Source organism: Quercus robur, chromosome 10, assembly GCF_932294415.1.
Source record: "Quercus robur chromosome 10, dhQueRobu3.1, whole genome shotgun sequence".
Lineage (NCBI taxonomy): Eukaryota > Viridiplantae > Streptophyta > Magnoliopsida > Fagales > Fagaceae > Quercus > Quercus robur.
Window position 1 is genome coordinate 10,468,426 of NC_065543.1, and position 23,670 is coordinate 10,492,095.

Sequence of the window (23,670 nt, forward strand, 5' to 3'; positions counted from 1 at the left end):
CACCTATACCAAAAATTTACTATAGTACACTGCCATTTAAAAAAATAAAAAAAAATTATTAAAAGGAATGTAGAATTTTTATTTTTATTTTTTTAGCAAGGAAACATAGCCTTAACAACTCCAATGTGAAGACTCTTACACTTTATATACCGTGTGAATGTAGACATCTCGATGATGGGTATAATTTTTTTACTACTTCAGACATAGCATCAATAAAAAGATGAGCTTTGCCCTACCCAAAGAAAAAGAAAAAAGAAAAGGGGATACTTAGTGAACGCTTTTACACTTTACATATCGTGCGAATGTAGATGTCTCGATGATGGGTATAATTTTTTTACTATTTTAGACATAGCATCAATTAAAAGATGAGCATGGCCCTTCCCCCCCCCCCCCCCCCCCCCCCCAAAAAAAAAAAAAAAAGAGGATATTTAGTGAATGCTCTTACACTTTATAATATACCGTGTGAATGTAGACATCTTGATGATGGGTATATTTTTTTTACTATTTTAGACATAGCATCAATAAAAGGATGAGCATGGCCCTACCAAGAAAAATAAAAAAAGAAAAAGAAAAAAGAAAAGGGGATACTTAGTGAACACTCTTACACTTTATATACCATGTGAATGTAGACATCTCGATCATGGATATAATTTTTTTTACTATTTTAGACATAGCATCAATAAAAAGATGAGCAGGCCCTACCCAAAGAAAAAGAAAAAGAAAAAAAAAAAAGGGGGGATACTTAGTGAACACTCTTACACTATATATATTTTTTACTATTTTAGACATAGCATCAATTAAAAGATGTGCATGGCCCTACCCAAAAAAAAGGGGGGGGGGGGGGGGAGGGGGATACTTAGTGAACGCTCTTACACTTTATATACCATTTGAATGTAGACATCTTGATGATGGGTATAGATTTTTTTTTTTTACCATTTTAGACATAGCATCAATAAAAAGATGAGCATGGCCATACCAAGAGAAAAAAAATAATAAAAAAGGTGGGGGATACTTAGTGAACACAATTACACTTTATATACCATGTGAATGTAGACATCTCAATCATGGATATAATTTTTTTTACTATTTTAGACATAGCATCAATAAAAAGATGAGCATGGCCCTACCCAGGAAAAAAAAAAGGGGGGGGATACTAAGTGAACACTCTTACACTTTATATACCATGTGAATATAGATGTCTCGATGATGGGTATAATTTTTTTACTATTTTAGACATAGAATCAATAAAAAGATGAGCATGAAGAGGGGGGGGGGGGGGGGGGATACTTAGTGAACGCTCTTATACTTTATATACCATGTGAATGTAGACATCTCGATGACGGATATAATTTTTTTACTATTTTAGACATAACATCAATAAAAAGATGAGCATGGCCCTACCCAGAGAAAATAAATAAATAAATAAAAATGAAAGAAAGGAAAAGGGATACTTAGTGAATGCTCTTACACTTTATATGCTATGTGAATGTAGATGTCTAGATGATGGGTATGATTTTTTTACTATTTTAGACATAGCATCAATAAAAAGATGAGCATGACCCTACCAAAAAAAGAAAGAAAAAATGGGGATACTTAGTAAACACTCTTACACTTTATATACGATGTGAATGTAGACGTATCGATGATGGGTATAATTTTTTACTAATTTAGATATAGCCTCAAGAAAAAGATGAGCATGGCCCTACCCAAAAAAAAAAAAAAAAAAAAAAAAAAAAGGATACGCAGTGCTCATGATGCTGAGATAAAATAAAAATATAAGGGAAAGCAGGGGTTGACACGGTCAAAAACCACAAAAAATATGATTGGATTTTGTGTACCTTTTGCTTTAGCAGTTCCAATTACGTTTCTATATATTCTTAATTATAATTTTCAACTACCTACACCATTCATATCTTCTCCTTCTCCTTTCCTTCTTTCTTTTTCCACTGCGTTGGTTTCTTTCTTGCTACACAGCCGAAAGAGACAACCAGTAATCTTTCTTCTTTTTTCTTTTTCCACTGATTTTTTGGTTATTGTTGTTTCTTGTCGTCTTCTTTTTTGCTTTTTTTTCCAATTACATTTCCACCGCTTGTTTTTTCTTGTGCTGTGCATAGCCCTACACAATGGGGGGATACTTACTCATGGCTCATGATGCTGAAATAAAATATACTATAGGAAAGCAGGTTGACATTGGTCAAAGACCACAAAATACTTTTAACACGAATGATCGGATTATTTGATTTGTTTTGGAGTCGGTAGGTCATAAGCGGGGATTTAAAATACCAGGGGTGGTTAAGCATGAATTTTCACCCATCTTTTAGGATATCTCTATTTGAAATAGTCATTTCATGATAAGGTCATAGGTTACGAATTTAAAAGATTATCTAATATTACATTATTTAAAATTTTAAATGAATTAACACTTTCTACACTCTTAGATTAAAAAAAAAAAAAAAAATCTTAACTATAAAATTGACTTTCTCAATTTTAAGATGAAGAAAATATTAAGGTGGAGTTTGGTTTAGGAAAATTCACATTACCCTAATATTCAAATTCTTCGGAATTTGATATCTGGCTATCTAGATATCTGAGAATGTAACTATTTCTATGTTTGGCTTGATTTGAAATCAATAAAAATCCTGAGAATATGAGATGCTTATATTTGGTTTGTTTTTAAGGATCTTATGAGAGTTATTTATTTTTCCCAAAATACCATTTGATTTCTAAATACAATGCCAAGTGTTCCTTTTTCTTAATCTTCTTCCAAATAAATTATGAGAAACAAAATACAAACTATAAGTCATAGAAAATTCAATAAAACTATAATATAAAAATTTTAAAACAACATTTATAATACAAAAATAACTATTTATTGTTATTTTATAATATAATAGTTTTTTTAAATCTTATTTCTGTTGGTTAAAGGGTAGGTAGAATGGGTAAAATTGACGGCTTGTGCAAAATGTAACTTTATCTATGCATGACTATGTGGATACCCATATTTTTTAAAGAGAATCCACATTTCCACAAAAAGGGCATTGAACAGTAATCCAAATATTCTTATCAACTGATTCCTTTGTGTGATTTGCAGCCAAACTTGAAAATCTTTTAACATTCTCAAGAATTTTAAAACATTAGCGTGTACCAAATGCCACTTAAAGTGTTGAGGCACAGCTCCCTATGATTCTACCACTTTAGGTTAAAATGCAAATTGCACTCTCTAAGTTTGACTAAAATTTTCTCAAAAAAAAAAGTTTAATTGGAATTCATTTAAGTTCTCCAATTTCACTTTCGTTAAATTGGGTCCTCTAAATTTCAAATTTATTCAATTCTATCCTTTAGTCCAATTTCATTAAAAAAAATTGCCAACTAATTTCTTTTCAAATGAAAAAAAAATCTATAAAATTAATAAAATATTTTATAGATTTTTTATGTGAAAGACTTTTTATTAGTTAATTGCTTACTTAACGGAAATTTGTTTAATTAGAATTGGATGAAAGGCCTGAATTGAATAAATTTGACAATAGTGGGTTGACGGTTGGGTGTTTTGGGTCAGCAAGGTATTTGGTTTTTTGTGTGTGATTGTGACAATGGTGGTGGTTGATTTTGTGTACTGGTTTTGGTGGGTGATTGTGTGTGATACTGGGTTTGGTGGTTCTAGCAGTCAATGGGTTTTTTTTTTTCCTTTATTTTTGGGTGAAAACTGAAAAAAAAAAATGATATTATTTTATATTAGTTTAATGTGTTATATCTTAAAAATAAAAGATGTGATGTAGGATGTATTGTAAATGTTATGCTAAAATAAAAGAAAAGAAAAACAACAACTTTTTGGTGTGCTAAATACAATATTTTTAGTACAATTGATGCTAATACTCTTAAATAATGAGCAACAAGAAGCGGTGGCCGCTTCACACGTAAGTTGTAACATAGGGTGTTCATTTGAGCAAAAGAAAAATGATCACTTTGAGAATCCCAAGAATTTTGGTTCAAAAAAAAATAATCTTAGTTTTCCAAACATAATCCCTAACCCTATAAAAAAAATATACAAGCCCAAGTACCAACACCTAGTTTTTAATTATGGTGGGTTCCAGTCTAATATTTTATTATTTTATTTTGACCTATAAGGGACTAACACCTCAACTATTGTGAAAATGTCATGACAGTTTGTTATGTCCATAGCACAACTCTAAAAATTAGCCCAAAAAACAACAACAAATAAACAAAATATTCAACAAAAAGCTATTTCAAAAGCAAACAAAAAACCCCCTTATCATTCAAATTTGTAACTCGTTCAACCCATTTAAAAAAAAAAAAATGCTAAGACCTAATTTTATTTTTCCAAAAAAAAAAAAAAAAAAAACACAATAGCAAGAGAGATATTGTAGCCGAGAGTTCTCCTTGGTGACACTGACAATTTTACTCTCCTCAGTGACTTGGCTCTTAGTCGTAGAAGGTATCATCCATTGTGCTCTCTCTCTCTCTCTCTCTCTCTCTCAACATTTTCAATTCTCACTTAATCCTTCATCAATCATTTTTTTCCTTTTCATTTTGTTAGTACAAGGCAATTATAAAATTTCACATATTTGTTTTTTCTTCTTCTTTATATTGTTAATATATTCAAGTCAATTTTTATTATATTTTTTATAGTTTAAATTTTTTAATGACTACCTTAGGAAAAATTCCTAAAACCGCGCTCCACAGACAAGAAGATAATAATAATCATAATAATAATAATAATAATTGTTGTTGTAAGGGCACGTTTTGGTTCCTAAGCCCAAAAGGTAAAAAGATTAAGGCCCAAAGAGCCCAATACAATGAATTTGTAGAGAGTGGACTAGAAACTAGACTTCAATGAGATGGAGCTCCTCTCCCCACTGACGCTTCTATAAGGGACTTCTAACATGAGAAGGCTGTGTATGTGGCCAATCTTGTGAAGTAGGCCCTTCTGTTGCTTGGGGATATGGCCAACCTGGGGACCATGAAGAAACATGAAGTTTTTCTTAGTTTGAAGAGGGATCTTGCATTGGTAAGTATTATATATAAATATATATATATATATATATATTTATATATAAAATTACAGTTGTGAAGGCCATGACTATGGCGTTACAAGTGTAAACTAGAAAATAAACTGAGAAAGCCATCTATTTACAAAGTAAAGAGAAGGGAGGTTTCTGAGCTAAAGTGAGACTAGCTCTGGAATGAAGACCTACTGAAGACTGAGGCAAAGGGTTCCTTTTATAGCTAGAGGAAGCCTTGGATTCTTCAGGAGATTGCTGGAATCACGGGGAGTGAATTACTTTTACTGAAGGTGAATTTCTTTTCCATCGAAAGCAAACAACAAACTGAATGATTCTGTCGGGGCATTGTTTGATGAACAGTAATGGTCACTGTTCATGAATAGTGATTTGTTCTCTTGCTTTTCTGAGATACTGTTCATGCACAGGAGATTGCTGGAATCACGGGGAGTGAATTACTTTTATTGAAGGTGAATTTCTTTTCCATCGAAAGCAAAAAACAAACTGAATGATTCTGTCGGAGCACTGTTTGATGAACAGTAACGGTCACTGTTCATGAATAGTGATTTGTCCTCTTGCTTTTCTGCGATACTGTTCATGCACAGTGACTGGTGCTGTGGATGAATAGTATTTTGTCTGGAACTTTGCTAGTGCAGGTACTATTGATGAATAGTAACCGGACTACAAAAATTGTCTTGGAGCATTTCAAAATATCTCAATCGCTATCCAAGTTGTAACCATCGCAAGGATCTTGTGAATCTTGGAAGGGATCGACTAGGACTCGATTGACTGAGGCTTCTGAAGAGGCAAGAGAGTTCTTTTCCTCTGACTCTAATTGTTCAGATTGAAGTAGCAATTGCTGAGCAAGATCTTTTAACTCCTTGCTAGATTTTCTGGCGATCTGGACGAAGTCTAGGCTAGATTGTGATCTTGTATTATGAGCAATGGCTTTTTGAACTAGAGGAGGAAAGTTTGAATGAATCTTGGAGATAATGTTATTGTACCTGAAACTATCCCACCACTTCACAAAGAATTCCCTATCCAAGAGATTTTGGTTGATTGCATAGTTCCACATACTGATCCAGTGGATTTTGTACTTGATTGTCATTTGCAAAATTGCTAGAAACTGGGAAGTATGACTGGTGACTTGAAACCTGGAGCTGAAATACCCTAAAGCATCTTGGAGGGGTTCTGGAAAGATCGGAGGGATTGGTCCAAACATTTCCCACCACTTGAGGAACCATGAAGGTATCTGGCTAGAGAATTTCCTGTCAAACATCATGAACCATGAATGATCAAAATTTCTGTTTTGATAAAATAGAACTTTTTCAAAGGCGTCCATATAATCATAATAATTGTATTGGGGTTCTGATCCCTTGAGTGTTGTGAAAGCTCTGAGTGAAGAGGGGTGTCTCCAATCTCTGCAGCTTACAAACCCTTGAATTATGAACATATGATAGAGGACTTCTAAAGGGTTCTTATTATTCATGATATTTTCTACTTGGGCAGACTTTTCTTGGGTGAGAATACCCTTGTAGAATTTGATGTTCTTCTCTAGGTGCTTGGGGAGGAAATGTCATTCTAGGGGCAAAACTTCTATTGGCAATGCTAGCAGATCTATTATTTGAACCAAGTGTGGTTCAATATAAGAGACGTGCTAGACAAAAGGTTTTCTGACATAAGAGGACCTTCCTGTTCTGGGAGGAAGGGAAGAAGGCTTTCGGGGCACTATTGGGCCAAAAGGTTCTTCAACTGTATATGGAGTGACTGCTTTAGGAGGTGGTGTGGCTAGGGCAGAGCTGTAACTGTGTTGTCCTTGGGGCCTTTCGTAATTTGGTTTTGGGATGGTTGACACCAAATATCGGTTGGCAACAATGGATGGTGACACGGGTAAAGCTTTTTCTGGACTGGAAGAAAAGGGTACTAAAGGGCCAGGGTTCTTTGCCTAACTAGCACTCCTAGTGGTTTGCTGTTTAGGCAACTTTGGAGGTTGGGGTTGTATGGGTCTCTTCCCGAACATCTTGAACTAGATTCTGCAGGAATTCACGGGTTAGGAAGTCAGGAATACTGTTTTGAGTTCCTTGTATGAATTCAATATCAAAATCAAAAATTGAAAGGATGGCTTGCCATCGTGCAAAAATCTATTTTAATGCAATGTTTTGAACATCTTTTTCTAAAACATGTTTTGCAAATTTACAATCAATTCTTATTAAAAACTTTTGATTCAAAAGATCACTTTGGAATTTTGAAATGCATAGTACAATAGATAAAATTTCTTTTTTAATAGTACTATAATTCAATTGAGTGGGAGTCCAAATTCCGGAATGAAAATAGACAATCTGTTCAGGGGAAGTGGGACTAACACGCTGAAGGAGAATGCTACCATAACCAATGTTAGAGGCATCTGTCTGGACGACCTTGAAGGAATTTTCTGAGGGGATTCCTAAACAAGAAAATGTCTTGACATATTTTTTGATTTCTTGGACAATCATGGTATGAGTGGGGGTCTAAGGGGGAGGGTTGGTTCGAAGTCTATCAAAGAGAGGTTTGCATTGCTGTCTGAGATTTTGATAGAAATCAAAAATGTAGTTGAGGGATCCTAGAAATCTCTGAAGTTGGGTTTTCTCTAGGATTTCATCTGGAAACTTGTCTGCAAACTGAATGGCTCTATCTATGGGTTTGATGACACCATGTCTTATATCAAAACCTAAGAACCGGACACTAGTTTGGAAAAGTTTTATCTTTGGGGCTGAAACAATAAGACCATTGAGCTTGATGGTATGGGAGAATGCTCGAAGGTGTTTCCAGTGTTGTGTCAGTGATTCTGAAAATATGAGTACATCATCAATGTATACAATAATATGACTAGAGAATGGATTGAAAATCTCATTCATAATGTTTTGGAATTTAGAAGGTGCATTTTTAAGACCAAAGGGCATTACATTCCATTCATAATGGCCAAAGGGTGTAGTAAAGGCTGTCTTATACCTATCAGACTCTCTGATTTGTATCTGTCAAAAACCACTTTTCATGTCAAACTTACTAAAACCTATTGCTTTGCTAAGCCTATCAACTAAGTCTCTTTTGTTGGGAATTGGATACCTTATCCATTCTAAGACTTTGTTAAGGGGCTTGTAGTTGATGACAAGTCTAGGGACACTTCTCTCAATCTCAGCATTTTTTTGGACATAAAAGGCTGGACAAGACCATGGTGACCTAGAGTTTCTAATGATTCCTTTCTTAAGAAGATCCTTTATCTTAGCTTTACAAGTATCCATAAGTTCTTGACTCATTTGGATAGGTCTGGCTTTGGTAGGGATGTTCTTTTCATGGAAATATTTGACATAAGGGAGGGCTACCTCGTGCCTCTTTCTATGCCAAAAAGCTGTGGGAAGATTAGAGCAGACTTCCTGCTTAAGTTTTTCTTCAAACTTTCTGATCTCGGCTTGGTAGTTTTTGCAAGCTAATTGTTCATCAATTCTCTTGAAGCTTAGTTCATCACTAAGGTACTTAAGGTGTTGGGTTTTGGCATTGATGAGGTTAAGGGTCTTAGAGATAGAAACTTCTTGGAGACTGCTAATCTCTTTAGGTTTTGGGCTCCTAAGAAACTTAAACTTAACTAGGTGGCCAAAAGGATGGGTAGTGATTCCCTCACTATCCGTGATGAAAGGGTATAACAAACACATGAAAGGGTTTCCTAAGATGACCCTATCTGTCATGTTCTTGACAAGGATAAATGTGGTTTTAAAACATGTATTGTCTTGGCAAACATGTGCTTTTGGGATTTTGAATTCAATCTGCATTTTTCCTCCACTTGCAGAAGTCAACCTTTCTTTGGTTTTCCTGAAGTATTTAGAGGGAATGATTCCTTCTCGGATGCAGTTGAGATCAGCGCTCAAGTCTATTAAGGCTACTACCTCAAATTCAAAATCTTTGCTGATGACAATCCTGACTTTGGAATGCCATTTCTGGAAGTTAATCCTACTGATGGTGTCCAAGAACTTCTCACTGGACGGTTCCTATACCATTTCAGCTGTAGGGTTAACTGTTTCATCTTCTTCTTCATCTGAAGGGTTCTGTAATGAGGTTCTTTCCTCGTTGCCTTGATGAGAAGTATGTTTTAACTGTTTGACTCTCTAGTCAATGAGATTGTGATCTACCCTAAGGATGGTTAACTCTTGCCTAAGGGTTCTCACTTCTGACTTGGTATCTTTGATCTCTTTCTGGAGATCTTGGACGGTGATTTCTTTCTTGGATTTGGTAAACCTATTGTAGATTTTCTCCAAATCAACTTTGGGTTCCTGAATCCTAGGTTTGGATGTACTGGCTTCCTTAACTAAGGTTTTATGGAACTCACTAAGTCTTTGAGCTTTGACAATTAGGTCTTCAATCTGTTCTATGAGATCTAAGAGGAGCTCTTCTTGTTTAGAAAGTACATTGATAGTCTTGTTCCTACAACAACTATCTTTGCAAGCTAGGGTTTCATCTGGGCCACTAGAGGAGCTAGAGGAGACTCTAGAGGATTATGAGGATGACCTATACAACCGGTGCATCTCTTCTTCACTAGAACTATTGGGAGACTCACTATCTGAGCGGTCAAGTTCTAAGAGTTTGAAGATTTCTTCTTTACTGGTTTGGTCACTAATGAGGGTATTGATAAGGGATTTGGCCTTAGCTTTACACTCTTTCTAGAAATGACCTCTCTTTCCACACTTAAAACATTTTCCTGGTGTTTTAGGTATGAACTTTCCTGTGGACTTGGATTTTCCTTTCTTATAGAAATCATCAGTTTTGAACTTCTATTTTCTATAATACTTGGAGGCTGTTCTCTTCTTATGGAACTTCTTAGAGGGTTCTTTTCCTCTGTACTTGGATTTTCTCTTGGGGATGACTGAAGGTAAGCCGTACTGCGTACAGAAGTTTCCTACTTCGTACTTGCCTTTACTCTTGCTGGCTTGGCTTTGGATTTTCAAATCTCTACACAGCTTCATTCCTTCACTTCAAATTGTGCTAGAGATATCTTCATAAGTTAGGTTATCATAATCTATGACACCTGAAGGGCTAGTAAGGGTTTCTTTGACCTTCTATCCAAATAATGTGGGTAAGCCATTGATGAACTTCTCCTTCCAAAATGGAGAGTTACAATCACTTCTATGCATGACTCTGGAAGTGAATACATCTTCATGCCACCTGTATTCTCCAAGGTTTTTACATCTAAGGTTACTCAACTGGTCATAAATCCTAGATGTGATGTTACTGGGTTTACCTACGAAGTGCTTCATGATCGTATAGATCAGGGTATTGACTCCGTCGGGAACACCTCGTCCTATGCTTCCGTCAAAGATGGGGTTCTCATTCTCATCTTTTTGGACAGCATGCTTAATGTCTTCTTTAGATTCTTCTGTTAGACAGTTATTCCACCAGGCTAACAGTTTTCCTGTGAATCCTAAAGTTATGAGCTTTATGACCTCTGTATTTTGGATACCATCATTGAGGTAGTTATTGGCTACCATGGTCATATGCCGAATCTTATTTAGGATTTCTTGTTCTGATAAACCATCTATGTTCCATTCATAGAGTTTACCAGTGGACATTGTGAACTGGCTATTCCTTTCCTCGAACTGGAGGTCAGGGGGTGTGGATCTAGAATACCAATTCTTACTTAGGCTAGTTGGGTTTACCTTGGGTTGGTAAAGCCTATTTACCTGTAATTCTCAAAATTGGTCTTCTAGGTGTTCTATCTCCTTTTTAGTTTCAGAGGAGGTTCTACTAGAACTGCTAAAGGCTGTATGAGCTCTTAAAGTGATAAGTCGGTTATCTCTGGGTTGCTCTCTACTGGTTGAGGTGGTGTTTGGTGAAGGGGTGACTGGTTCCTTCTAAGGCTATTTTATCCTTAGGTCTGAGACTGGCTTGTCTGGTTGTACGGAGCTTGACTAAAGGCTTTTCTAGGGACTGGATAGGTTTACTAGGGTTTCCTGACTGGAGGATAACCTTGTTGTCTATTCAATCTTCTATCCTATCAAACTGTTTACCTGACTCCTAAACACTGGTTGGTATAGTTGTTTTGCTCTATTACCTTCTTAACAACCTTTTCTTCTTCGATTGGGTGCTTGAAGGGAGAGGCAACAATATTCTCACTACCACGGTGGTTAAAGAGTATGGCTTCTTGGGGAGGATGACTAGACCTGACAATAGTTTTCTTTCCTTTTTTGTCTTCTGTGGTCCAGTTGGTTTTGGTGATGACATAAGACTTCTTATGCCACTTAAAATGGTTCTCAAAGTATTCAAAGAAAGGGACATTACTGGATATCTCTTTCATGAACGCTTTCCATTTCTCCAAAACTTCAATCTTTTGTTTTCTGGTATGGTTGGCTCTATAGGCTTCTCTCTTGACTCTGTTCTCCTCTGAGTCAAACTCTTTGCCTAAGGCATCCATATCAGGGGTGAATACTTTCCTTATCACCATGACCTGATGATCTATTTTAGTTTCTGGCTGAAAAGGATCTCTCATATCAGTTCCTGATGGTGAAGGAGGCTTTTGACTATCTTGACTAGTGTTGTCTTCTTCTTGATCAGCAACTAAGTCTTGCTTGGTTGTGCAACAAGGGGTACTAACCTGGGATTGGGTCTTTACACCTTGGAATTCTAGTCCTAGGTCTCTCCTAGATTTGGATGATGCCTAAGTACACGATCTAATAGGTCGTTGTATCGAGTAGTTGGATCATAGTCTCTTACCATAAAAATCGCTGCATGCGCAGCAGCACCAACTAGGTTTCTGGATGAGCTACACTAGGATGCAGGTCTATCTCTAAGAAGGATAGTTGGTTGCCTAAAGGGTTGGCGTAGATCTACTGAGGATCTAGACCTTGGTTCATCATAATCTAAGGGTGTCCTAAACCTAGATTGGTCAAAGCTCAGTCTAACTGTTCCATCGGCTAGTTGCTGAACAAAATCTAGATCTGGGTTCCTATCTGGGTTTTGGATCTGTAGATGATGATTCTCATTATCTAGAGTCCAATTTGCTGGGAATGTGACTTCAGACCATTTCAAGGTTCTGGGTACCTGAACTTTGGATCTAAAGTCTATGGTTTGGATAAGGGTGGTTTCACCAACCTTCCTCTTGTCTATGGCTTGGATAGACATATTTGTTCGGATGCACTTATAATACACTCTGTATATAAGGGCTAACTGTCTGGTTCCATGTAACATGAGAGTTCCATGGGTCTTGATGTTGAAGGTGAGGACCTTCATAATGTGAGGGTCGTCAAGTGCTACGGTGAAATTGGGGAAACAATCGAAATGGACTGGTCCACCACTTAAACTGGATTCTATGGTTCCTAGGAGGCTATCATTAAATCTTGTATGACAAGTATCTCGTAAGGCCATAAGGATTGAGTTGTTCAACCCTTCTCTAATCAAAGGTTTTACTCCTACTTGGACTAAACCAACATGGAGGAATTTATGTCCATCTTTCCTATGAGCTTTCATTGCTGTAGAGGATAACAAGTAGCATGTTTCATACTCCTTGTTGATGCTATAAACTTGCTCTATAGTCTTAACATGGTAGTCTGTTTTGAAAGTCTTTTTCAAGGACCACGATGATGACTTATAAACTTGGTTTGTGGGTACTTTTGGTATGTTCCAATCTCCTAATTTTAGATCTACATCTGATAACTGGTACAACTCACTATTGAGAATTCCATCTTCTTGGGGGATCTCAAGGAGGGATGTATTGGAAGATCTAATGCTGGTGGATGAGTTACTTCTAAACACTCTATTCAACATTCTGGATTAAAGGCTTAAGATAAACAATTACAACCTAATTATCTTTATCTCCAAATTTCTAGATCTAACCTTTAGATCTGAAACAGGGTGTACAAACGGGACTACGCCTTCTCTCGTGCTAATTACAACCTCTTACTGCCCTAATTCTTTCTCTCACAGTGGGGACCACCATAAACGCCTCTCGTACAGCTGACACGGGTTGACCAAACACTAACAGAGTAGCATACTGGGTCTTGCAGGGCTGCACAACAGCACAGATTTGGACTTATTCGTCTCAACAGTACACATCTGCAACAAACTTTGGGCTAAAAACAGGAATGAGAAAAAGCAAATAACTGGGAAGCAAATGAATAGCTTGAACAAATAATCACAGAATAATTAAACAGAAGTTTAAACGGGAGGCTCAGCCTACCACCAAAGGAGATTATAGTAAACAAAGACTGAGAAGAAATAATAGAGATAGAAAATGATGAATGAGAATGGAAGAGTTATCAGAAAATAGATGTAAAGCAAAATATAACTTGTAGGGGATAGCATATTCAAAATAATGTATAATGCACAAAATAATGGATAACTATGGGCGGTTGTACCGGCCAACTTGATTGAAAAATATACAGTAACTTACACACTTCGATCGGGCCAAAAATGCCTCTGATACCAAAAGGGGGGGGGGGGAATTACAGGTTACAGAGGGGGAGAGGGCAGACTGAGGCCATCTGGGTCAAAGGGGGAGAGGGCTGACTGAGGCCATTTGGGTGCAGGAGCATGAATATAAAATTACAATTGTGAAGGCCATGACTATGGCGTTACAAGTGTAAACTAGAAAATATATATATACCTTTTTTTTTTATTACAAGATGTTCAATCTACGCACATGATTAAGGAGCTGGTGAATAAGTCTCATAGATAAATGAAAGATGAAGAAAGTAGGCAGATAGCTGGTGTGGAGGCCTTTTCTCTGGCCAAGAAGAGGATCCAAGAACTTAACAACCATCTAACCGAGGCTGATAAGGAGAGGAAGAGTGCTGAGGTTGCTTTGCATGTGGCCAAAAAGCAGGCAAAAACTCAACACAAGTAGCTCCGTCAGACTGAGGATCAGTTATCTGCAGCTAAGGAGTAGATAGGGACCTTGAAGAAGAAACCGGTAGAGGCGGAGAAAGCTGTAGAGAAGGTCGAGCTGGATGGCTACGATATTGGGGAGGGCCGAGACTGAGGAGACCCTTAAGACCAAAGTCACTGGGGTTTGTAGAACCTATTGCCTCTAGGTGTGGAATGAGACCCTCAACCAGGCTGGGGTTGAAGCCTCTTCTGCCCTAAGGAGAACAAAAAATGTCTATTAGCCCCTAGACATCCGAGCATCAGGCCCTTCAGGCTCCCAACTTAAAGCTGCCCCTAAGGATCCAAAACTTAGCAAGGACATAGCTACCAAGGCTCTCCCATCCCCCAACAGTCCTCCCAAAGAGGCAGAGCAAGCTAGGGCTGCTGAAAAAGAGAAAGATATAACTAAAGGAGTGGTCCCTGAAGCTACCAAGCCTCCAGTTGCACCAAAGGACCCCTCTAAGGACAAAGTGGTCTCCCAAAGCCTAGAAATTGTCTTGGCAACCCTCCCTGTGCCTACCAAGAAGGATTCTAAGGGTAAAGGTCCAACCTCCACAACAGCTGCAACTACCAAACCTACCTAGGCAACAGGAAAAGACAACCCTCCATTGAAGATTAAGTAGTATTTAGTTACATTTTGTGTATATATATATATATATATATATATATATTATGTAATTGTAGCTTGCGTTACTGAAATTGTATTTACTTTGCCTTTTCTAAGGCTTAACTTAATGACAATTATTAGCTTTCTTTTATGCTTATTGTACTTGTGCAAATTCAAATATAACTTTTGCCTTACCTCGCACTTAATTGACATAAAAATGAGATATAATCTCATTCAACTCAAGATATACCTACATTCTTGACTTCAACAATTATCTATACAAGTGACAGTATAACTGCTACACTCTACACCATTAACAACATAACAGGTTAAATCTTCCAAGTCTACAATTTTTAATAAAGTGTAATCTTGACTTCAAAAACATACCTTACATGTCTGAAACAAGGAACTCATATAATTATATGTAGGCTTTCCTTCTCAATTCTAAACAATGGTAAAACATCCACTTACCTACAGTTTCACATACCCATCCACTTAGCAACAAACCAAAACAGTAGTAGGTGTTAATTTACCCATAGTATATGGTCCAAGGAACCAAACAATACTAAGGTTCTATTTAACTCCCAAAGTGATATTGCATAGTATTAATTTACCCAAGGTATATGGTCCGAGGAGCCAGACATGACTGAGATTCTATTTAACACTTAAATATTTGTCCAAAAAAAATTAATTTACCTAGGGTATGTGGTCCGAGGAACCAAGCATAATTGAGGTTCTATTTAATACTTAAACAAATAATAAGGAGTACTAATTTACCCAAGGTATGTGATCCAAGGAATCAAGCATGACCGAGGTTTTATTTAATACTTAAACAAATAATGAGGAGTACTAATTTACCCAAGGTATATGGTCTGAGGAACTAGGCATTACCAAGATTCTGTTTAATACTCAAATAAGTAATCAAGAATATTAATTTACCCAAGGTATGTGGTACGAGGAACCAAACATGACCAAGGTTCTGTTTAACATTCAAACAAGTAATAGCCACAACACATAATGTCATAAATAAAAACATGGCAAAGCTACCTTTCATTAATAATAGTACCTTCGCAAGTTATTTACATTCCAAGGGCGTGGAATAACATTTTCATCTAAATATTCTAGAAAATAAGCACCTATACCAGCCACCGAGGTGATACGATATGGCCCCTCCCAATTGAGACCTAATTTTCCCCAAGCTGGGTTTTTTTTAGTACCCACAACCTTTCTCAGTACTAGGTCTCCAAGTGCTAATGGTCTTAGCCTTACATTTGTGTCATAAACCTGTTTGAGCTTCTGTTGATAATATGCTAGCTGAACCATGGTAGTTTCTCTTCACTCTTCAATCAAATCCAAGCTCCTTTCTAATAGGTTGTCATTGCTGTCTGGAGTGAACAAGCTCATCCTTAGCGTTGGGAATCTAGTCTCTAGAGGAATCACAAGCTCAGACCCATAAGTCATTGACAAGGGTGTTTTCCCTGTTGACCAACGAGGAGTAGTCTGATATGTCCAGAGAACATGTGGTAGTTCTTCCACCCATTTACCCTTTGCATCATCCAATCTCTTCTTAAGCCCATTCACTATGACCTTATTGACAGCCTCGGCTTGTCCATTCCCTTGTGGATAAGCTGGAGTTGAATACTTATTTTTAATACCCAATTCGCAATAGTACCTCCTAAAAGCTTTGCTATCAAATTACAACCCATTGTCCGAGATGAGGGTACAAGGAATTCCAAATTGAGTGAAAATATTTTTGCACACAAACCTCTTTGCATCCACATCCCTAATATTTGCTAGTGGCTCAGCTTCAACCCATTTGGTGAAGTAATCAGTGCTGACCAAAAGTCATCTCCTATTCCCTGCTGCCTTAAGGAATGGCCTCACAATATCCAAGCCCCATTAAGCAAAAAGCCAGGGACTAAACAGAGGATTGAGGACACCCCCTAGCTGATGAATGTTTGGAGTAAATCTCTAACACTAGTCACACTTCTTCACATAATCTTGTGCTTCTTTCTACATACTTGGCCACCAATACCCTTGGGTGAGGGCCCTATGAGATAATGATCTACCCCCTATATGACTTCCACAAATCTCCTCATGTAACTCTTCCAGGAGCGGCTCTACTGCTTCAGGATGGACGCATAGAAAATATGGCCTAGAAAAGAGCGTCTGCATAACTTTTGATCCTCGAACAACCAAAAACGAGGAGCTTTTCTTCGCACTTTATTAGCCTCCCCCTTCTCCTCGGGCAAGATGTAATCCTTAAGGAATAGAATTATGGAATCCATCCAACTAGATCCTACCATAATTTGATGAATCTGGGCCTTCTCTCTCTTCATCTCGATGAGCTTATATAAATCTTCAACTAGGATAACCCGAGGTAAACTTTGCACCAAGGAGATTGTGAGAATGGCAAAAGAGTCAGCATGCGTATTTCTACTTCTCGGGATTTGCTGTAATGTGAAAGACTCAAACCCTGATTGCAAGTGCCTAACTTGGTTCAAATACTCTTGCATTCTCAAATCCCTAACTTCCAACTCTCCCTTTACTTGGCCTACAACCAATCTCGAATCCTAAAATACCTCCACTACTGTTCCTCCCATTTTCTAAACCATAGTCATTCCTACCAACAAAGGTTCATACTCAGCTTCATGTGGCCGAGAAACCTAACCTTAAGGATTTCTCAATAGTAACCTTTTCAGGAGATATCACAACTAGCCCCACTCCAAATCCTCTTTGATTAGCTGCCCTATCAACATATAATCTCCAAAATAGGGGTCCTTGTAAGGAAATTGTCTCAACTGATTTTCCTTCCATGCCCTGCTTTTCGCCCTTTTCTTCCAGTGGAGACTCAGTAAATTCAACCACCAAATTTGCAATGACCTAGCCTTTAATAGAGCTACGAGGCATATACTTGATATCAAAAGCCCCTAGGATCATCCCCCCACTTGGCAATTCTTCCTATGTAATCAACTTTCAGAAGTAGTGATTGAAGAAGAAGTTGGGTTAAAACCACAATTGTGTGAGCTTGGAAGTAATGAGGGAACTTCCATATAGCATGCACCACTGCCAAGATGGCTTTCTCCAATGGTTGATAACGAACTTCTACTTTATGCAATGACATGCTTACATAACAAACCAGTCTCTGCACTCCATTATCAACTCGTATCAGTACTAAGCTCACCGCATAAGAGGCTACAGCAATGTAAGCAAAGAGAACCTCCTCCTCCTCAAGCCTGGACATAATGGGTGGCCAAGAAAGATATTCCTTTAACTGTTGGAAAACCAAGGCACACTCTTCGATCCACTCAAATCCTTTTCACTTATGCAACAATTGGAAGAAAGGGCTACACTTGTCCGCTGATCGAGAGATGAATCAGTTCAGAGCAACAGTCATTCCTGTTAACTTCTGGACCTCTTTGGGATTCCGAGGAGGCTATAGATTGTTAATTGCCTTAATCTGATCAAGGTTAACTTCAATTCCACGATGAGTGACCATATAACCCAAAAATTTGCCTAAGCTAATGCCAAAAGAACACTTAGAAGCATTAAGGCATAGCTTGTGCTTCCTTAGTGTTTCAAAAATATTCCCGAGGTCATCTACATGCTCGAACTCTACCTTACCCTTCACCACCATATCATCTATGTAGACTTCAATATTTTTACCAAGTTGAGGCTCAAACATCCTTGTCATCATCCTCTAATAGGTAGACCTTACTTTTTTCAATCCAAAAGGCATCACTCTGTAGTAGTAATTTCCAGTGGGCGTAACAAAAGTTGTCTTCTCGTAATCATCCAAAACTAATGGTATTTGAGGTACCCTTGAAAGGCATCCAACAAACTCATCCGAGGATGGCCCACAGTCGCATCCACTAATTGGTCTATTCGAGGCATAGGGAAAGGGTCTTTTAGGTAAGCTTTGTTTAAGTCTGTAAAATCTACACATACTCGCCACTTCCCATTATTCTTCTTCACCACCACCGTATTAGTCAACCATTCAGGGTAAAATACTTCTTTTATTGCCTCTGTCTGCTTAAGCTTGACTACTTCCTCCTTCATAACACTAGAATGCTCTTTAGAGGAGTGCCAAGGTGGTTGTTTTTTGGGAATAACTGATGGGTTGACATTTAAATGATGGCAAATAAAATCTGGATCCACTCCAGGAGCTTCGTAAGTACTCCATGCATTCACATTAACATTCTTCTTAAGAAATACTATCAGCTCTTCCTTCTCCTAAAGAGGTAGCTAAATTTCGACCTGGAAAAACTTCTCCTCATCATCATCAATAAAAAAAATTTCTAACTCCTCACACTTTGCCCCTTCTATCGCCACATCTGTAGACAATACTGGCATCCTTGATTGCTATAAACCTTGTTCGGTAGAAGCCAAGAACTCACCTCTAGACTGATGTCTAATTGCAGCCACCAAGCATTGCATGGTCATGAACTGACTTCCAATCAGCTCCTCAACCTGTTCCCGTAACGGATACTTCACCTTCAAGTGTAAGGTGGAAGAAACGGCCTCCATAGCATGAAGCCAAGGTCTTGCCATAATGGCAATGTAGGGTGAGTAAGCATCCACCACGATGAAGTCTACCTCCACAACTTCTGATTCAGCTTGCATAGGTAGTCTAATCTAGCCTTTCAGGATAACAGTTTTCCCATCAAACCCTACCAAAGGTGAATCATAATAGGCCAGGTCTTCAGGCTTCAATTTGAGCCCTTTATATAAATCAAGGTACATGATCTCTGCATCGCTGCCCTAATCTACCAACACTCTCTTCACATCAAACCCTCCTATCTTGAGAGTAACCACCAGAGCATCATCATGTGGCTACAAGGTTCCAACTTTATCTTCATCAAAAAAACTTAAAGTTGGTTGGACCTCCATTCTAGCCCTCTTTGGAACAGGGGACAAGTCTTCTGCAAATGGCCGAGTTATAGACATCATCTTGGATGGATGAGAACCAGTTCTCCTTAAAGCGGCAAGAATAACACTAATTGTACCTAAAGGTGGTCTTGAAAAAACATCTCTCTAAGCTCCCGACCATGCCTAACTGCCTGTCTGTTGGGCTGATACAGGAATTGTTTTAACTTCCCAATTTTAACCAATTGCTCCAGATGATTCCACCAAGTCTTACATTCTTCTATAGTGTGCCCTCGCTCCTAGTGGTATTGGCAATGAAGACTTTGGTTGCGTTTCATGGAGTCTCCTTCCATCTTATTTGTCAATTTAAAGTATGGCTCATTCTTAATTTTTTTTCCAAGATTTGGTGCACATGCTCTCGAAACACAGTATTAACCACCTAAGTAGCAGCAAATCCAGTATGCCCAACAAAATCTCTTCGAGGTTGGTTGTTGTTGTACCTCTCCGACCTGAAATTCCTTCGATCCTAAGGGACTATTTTAGTTTTCCCCTTTCCTTGTTGTTGGTCCTCCTCGACCCACTTGTACTCATCAATACAATCCACGAGTTAACGTACACTCTTAACAGGCTTCCTTATCAAATACTTTCTCAAATCATGCTCAACGGGCAGGCCGACCTTGAAAGTCCTTATAGCCACATCATCAAAATTCTCATCTATCTCATTAAACATCTCCTAGTATCTGTTAAAATACGTTTTCAGGGTTTCCCCTTCTTGCATAATCATAGACAACAGGGAGTCCAAAGGCCGAGGAACCCGACTGCAAGTAACAAAACGAGCCTCAAAAGCCCTAGTAAGCTCCTTAAAGGAGTTAATGGAACCTTCCTTCAAACCATCGAACCATCTCATCGCCACAGGCCCCAAGCTGGATGGGAACACCTTGCACATCAAGGTTTCATTCTTTGAGTGAACAGCCATTCTCTGGTTGAAGTGGCTAACATGCTCCACAAGGTCTGTTCTACCATTATACATGGTGAATGTTGGCCGAGTAAATCGTTGAGGAAGCTTTCCTCCTTTAATCCTACATGTAAAATGTGACATAGAAATCTGGTTTAGAGCCCTACTCATAGCATCGTTACCCAGACCTTTGTGAGATGGACTTTTACTTCTCCACTTATAATGGCGATCCTCATCACATGAAAAAGACTCACTGGGAGGAGTCCTTGATCTGGGCCTGTAGCTGTCATCCCTATCATCGTTAGAAGAAGGTTCTAAACTTAAAGGAGTCCCTCTCCGTCGCTTACGGCGTTACTTCCTCTGTAAATGGTCAATCTCCAATTGCATGTTCCTAATATTCTCCCCATGAGACATATGACTCCCACTTCGAGTATGACTCTCACTTCGAGACTGGCTCCTACTAGTATGCGTGGTATGTACACTAACCTCTTGGTTGAGAAACTGATCTTGACGTTGGGAACCAATAGATTCTTCCCGGTTCGAACCTGAGCCTACCATGACTAAACGTTGATCTCACCAAAACTCTAGTTATTCCCACAAACGGCTCCAATTATAAGGGCACATTTTGGTTTCTAAGTCCAAAAGGTAAAAGGATTAAGGCCCGAAGAGCCCAACACAATGAATTTATTGAGAATGGGCTAGAAATAGACTTTAATGAGTTGGACAATAATCACAATAGGTTAAAGATGACAAGAAAAAAAAAAAGATAAACAAGTTTTGTGCAAAGAAATTATTCCTCAACAAAGTCCGAGGAGAGTAGTTCTTGTATATATCTCTCTTGACCTAGATTACAATTACAGTTCTTATTGGTACAGTGTTTTTTTATATAGATTCTCAGATGATCCCCTTGTAATGGGGCCTTTTTTCTTTATATTACATTGTTTTGCTTCATCTCAGCCTTCCATGTGTAGATCAAGCTGCTGGCTTTGATCCTTGTCCCATTAGTACCTTCCTGAAGTCTTTAGGGGTAGCTATGAGGATGAATATTACTGTTCAGGTATCACCTTCACATTAATGTGGTTAGGGAGTTAGCTGCAAAGCATTTAATGCGGTGGTAGCAGCTTTCTCCTAGATATTTCTCAGCTTCCCTTTGTCCTATTCTCTCCTGATGTTTATCCTTACTAATAGAATTGTCCGAAGTGTTGCTCTTGATGGCAGGTCAAACCTCTGACCTCTACTCTGCTTAGCCAAGGAGACTTTTCTCCTCGGACTACCTTCCCAAACCTTCATGGCCAAAATCCTTCCATAACCTACTAATTTGTACGTCTTCATTAATGTCCAACTGTCCTCAAATAGCTAAATGTCCTTAGAAAAGGCCCACGGCCCAATATACATTCCTGGGCCTTTCATCCCTACAATAATAATAATAATAAATAAATAAATAAAATGATATGGTATTCCATCCTTCATTTAAGGTAACTTTATTTTCCTTCAATTGAGTCCTCTAAGTTTTAAATTTATTCAATTTAGGAATTCTGTCTAATTTCATTTAAAAATTACTATCAAGTATGATTAACTAATAAAAATTTATTTTTCGAAAAAAAAATGGTAAAATACAGTTGACACTACTGAGGTTTGGGCTGATGCCAGCCAAGTTCAAGAATTTTCAAAATTGAAAAACTTAGTCCCTATAATCATAGTGAAAAAGAGGAAAAAAAAATGAGCAAAAATTTAGGCATTAAGTTAGTCAATTTTGAAAATGTTTAAACCTGGCCGATATTAGCCCAAAAATCAAGGGATTAACTATATTTTACCCAAAAATAAAATTTCTCACATGGAAAAAAAGATAATAAAATTGTCATTACTCAGGAGCTATAGCTCGAATTTGAAACCAAATCTAATGATCTCAACAAACTCCAAAAAGGCAAGTATTACTTTCAACTCCGTTCTTCCTATCTCTACCTCTTCATCCAATTAACCCTAACTCTAACATAATTTCCTTCTTATTCAAATGTGCATATGTATTATGTAAGTGTGCATCTAAAGTTTCTTTATTGAAGCTCTAAGAGCATTCTCATTATCCTAGTTAAACTAACTTGATGCTAAAAATGTAACTAAACGGCCACAAAAACCTCATACATCAAGCTCAATAAATTAACCAAAAAAACTTAACAATGAATAGTAATCCATCTCTTATGGTGAGAAATTGTTCCTTGCTACACCAAAATTTATTTAGTTTATCATGCCTAACTTCAACTCTCATATCTCTCCCTCTCTCTCTTTCTCTTTCTCTTTCTCTAAATTTCTTTCTTGTTTATAATGTTCAACCTTCACTTCCCCATGCTAAATCTGCTCAAATAGGAGAGATAGAGGGAGATGAACAGCAAGGTTGCAAATGGTGGTCGAGGACTGTGGTTGGGTTTGATATGGGTTTTGGCTGGGTCACCACTGTCACAAGCTTAAATCTCTCTCTCTCTCTCTCTCTCTCTCTCTCTCTAGGTCGAGAATGGTGGTTGGCGACGGTGGCAAGGTCTGATTTAGGTTTTGGCTTTAAGCACTTCTATTGGGGCTAGTACAATTTGATTTGAATGTTATGAGAGATGTAGATCCGATTATAGTTTATTTGTGAATTTGTGTTTGTGATTTGACTCGATAGATCAAAAAAAGAGAGAGAGAGAGAGAGAGAGAGAGAGAGAGAGAATGGTTGAAATTGGGAAGAACGTGAGAGAAAAAAAATTATCTAGAGATAGAAAAAGAAATAATTAAATGAAATGGCGATAAAGTATTGAGATTGATGTAGTTATGTGTGATAATAGATTAGTTTAAGTAATATTTTAGACCAAATTTGACTAAAATGACATTGAGCTTGATGTGAATGCTCTAAGATGGTATGTACTTTGTCATATATTGCAAAGAATCACCAAGTGAGGAAGAAGTGCACTATCCAACTCAGTGAGAATGAGCTCATTCTCAAGGTCTCTCCCTCTTTCTTATGTATTTATTTCTTTTTCTTGTTTAAATTTTAATTTCTCTTTGGTTTTATTAATTTTTTTTTCATGTGTGATTTTTTAGAAATATTTTTTTTTAGTTAACTACTTACTGAAGACTTAATTGAATAAATTTGAAACTTAGAGAACTTAATTGAACGAAGGTAAAGCTGAAGGTCTGGAAATGAATTTCAATTAAATTTAAATAGTGCAATTTGCATTTCAACCTTAAATTTATTATAAAAACCATTATTCATGTTTAAAAAGGTGAATATGTACTCCGAAAATATTGAATAATTTTCCTGATTATTTGGTGGCATGATGGCATCTATGAGTAGAGAGTGTTACGACATT

The 23,670-nt window shown here is 37.6% G+C and overlaps 1 protein-coding gene across 1 annotated transcript in view; it reads left to right on the top strand.

Annotated features, from left to right (window-relative positions):
- Positions 1-23,670, top strand: part of LOC126701703 (uncharacterized) — an 87,525-nt gene that overhangs the window by 8,754 nt on the left and 55,101 nt on the right. The gene's annotated exons all lie outside the window — the stretch shown is intronic.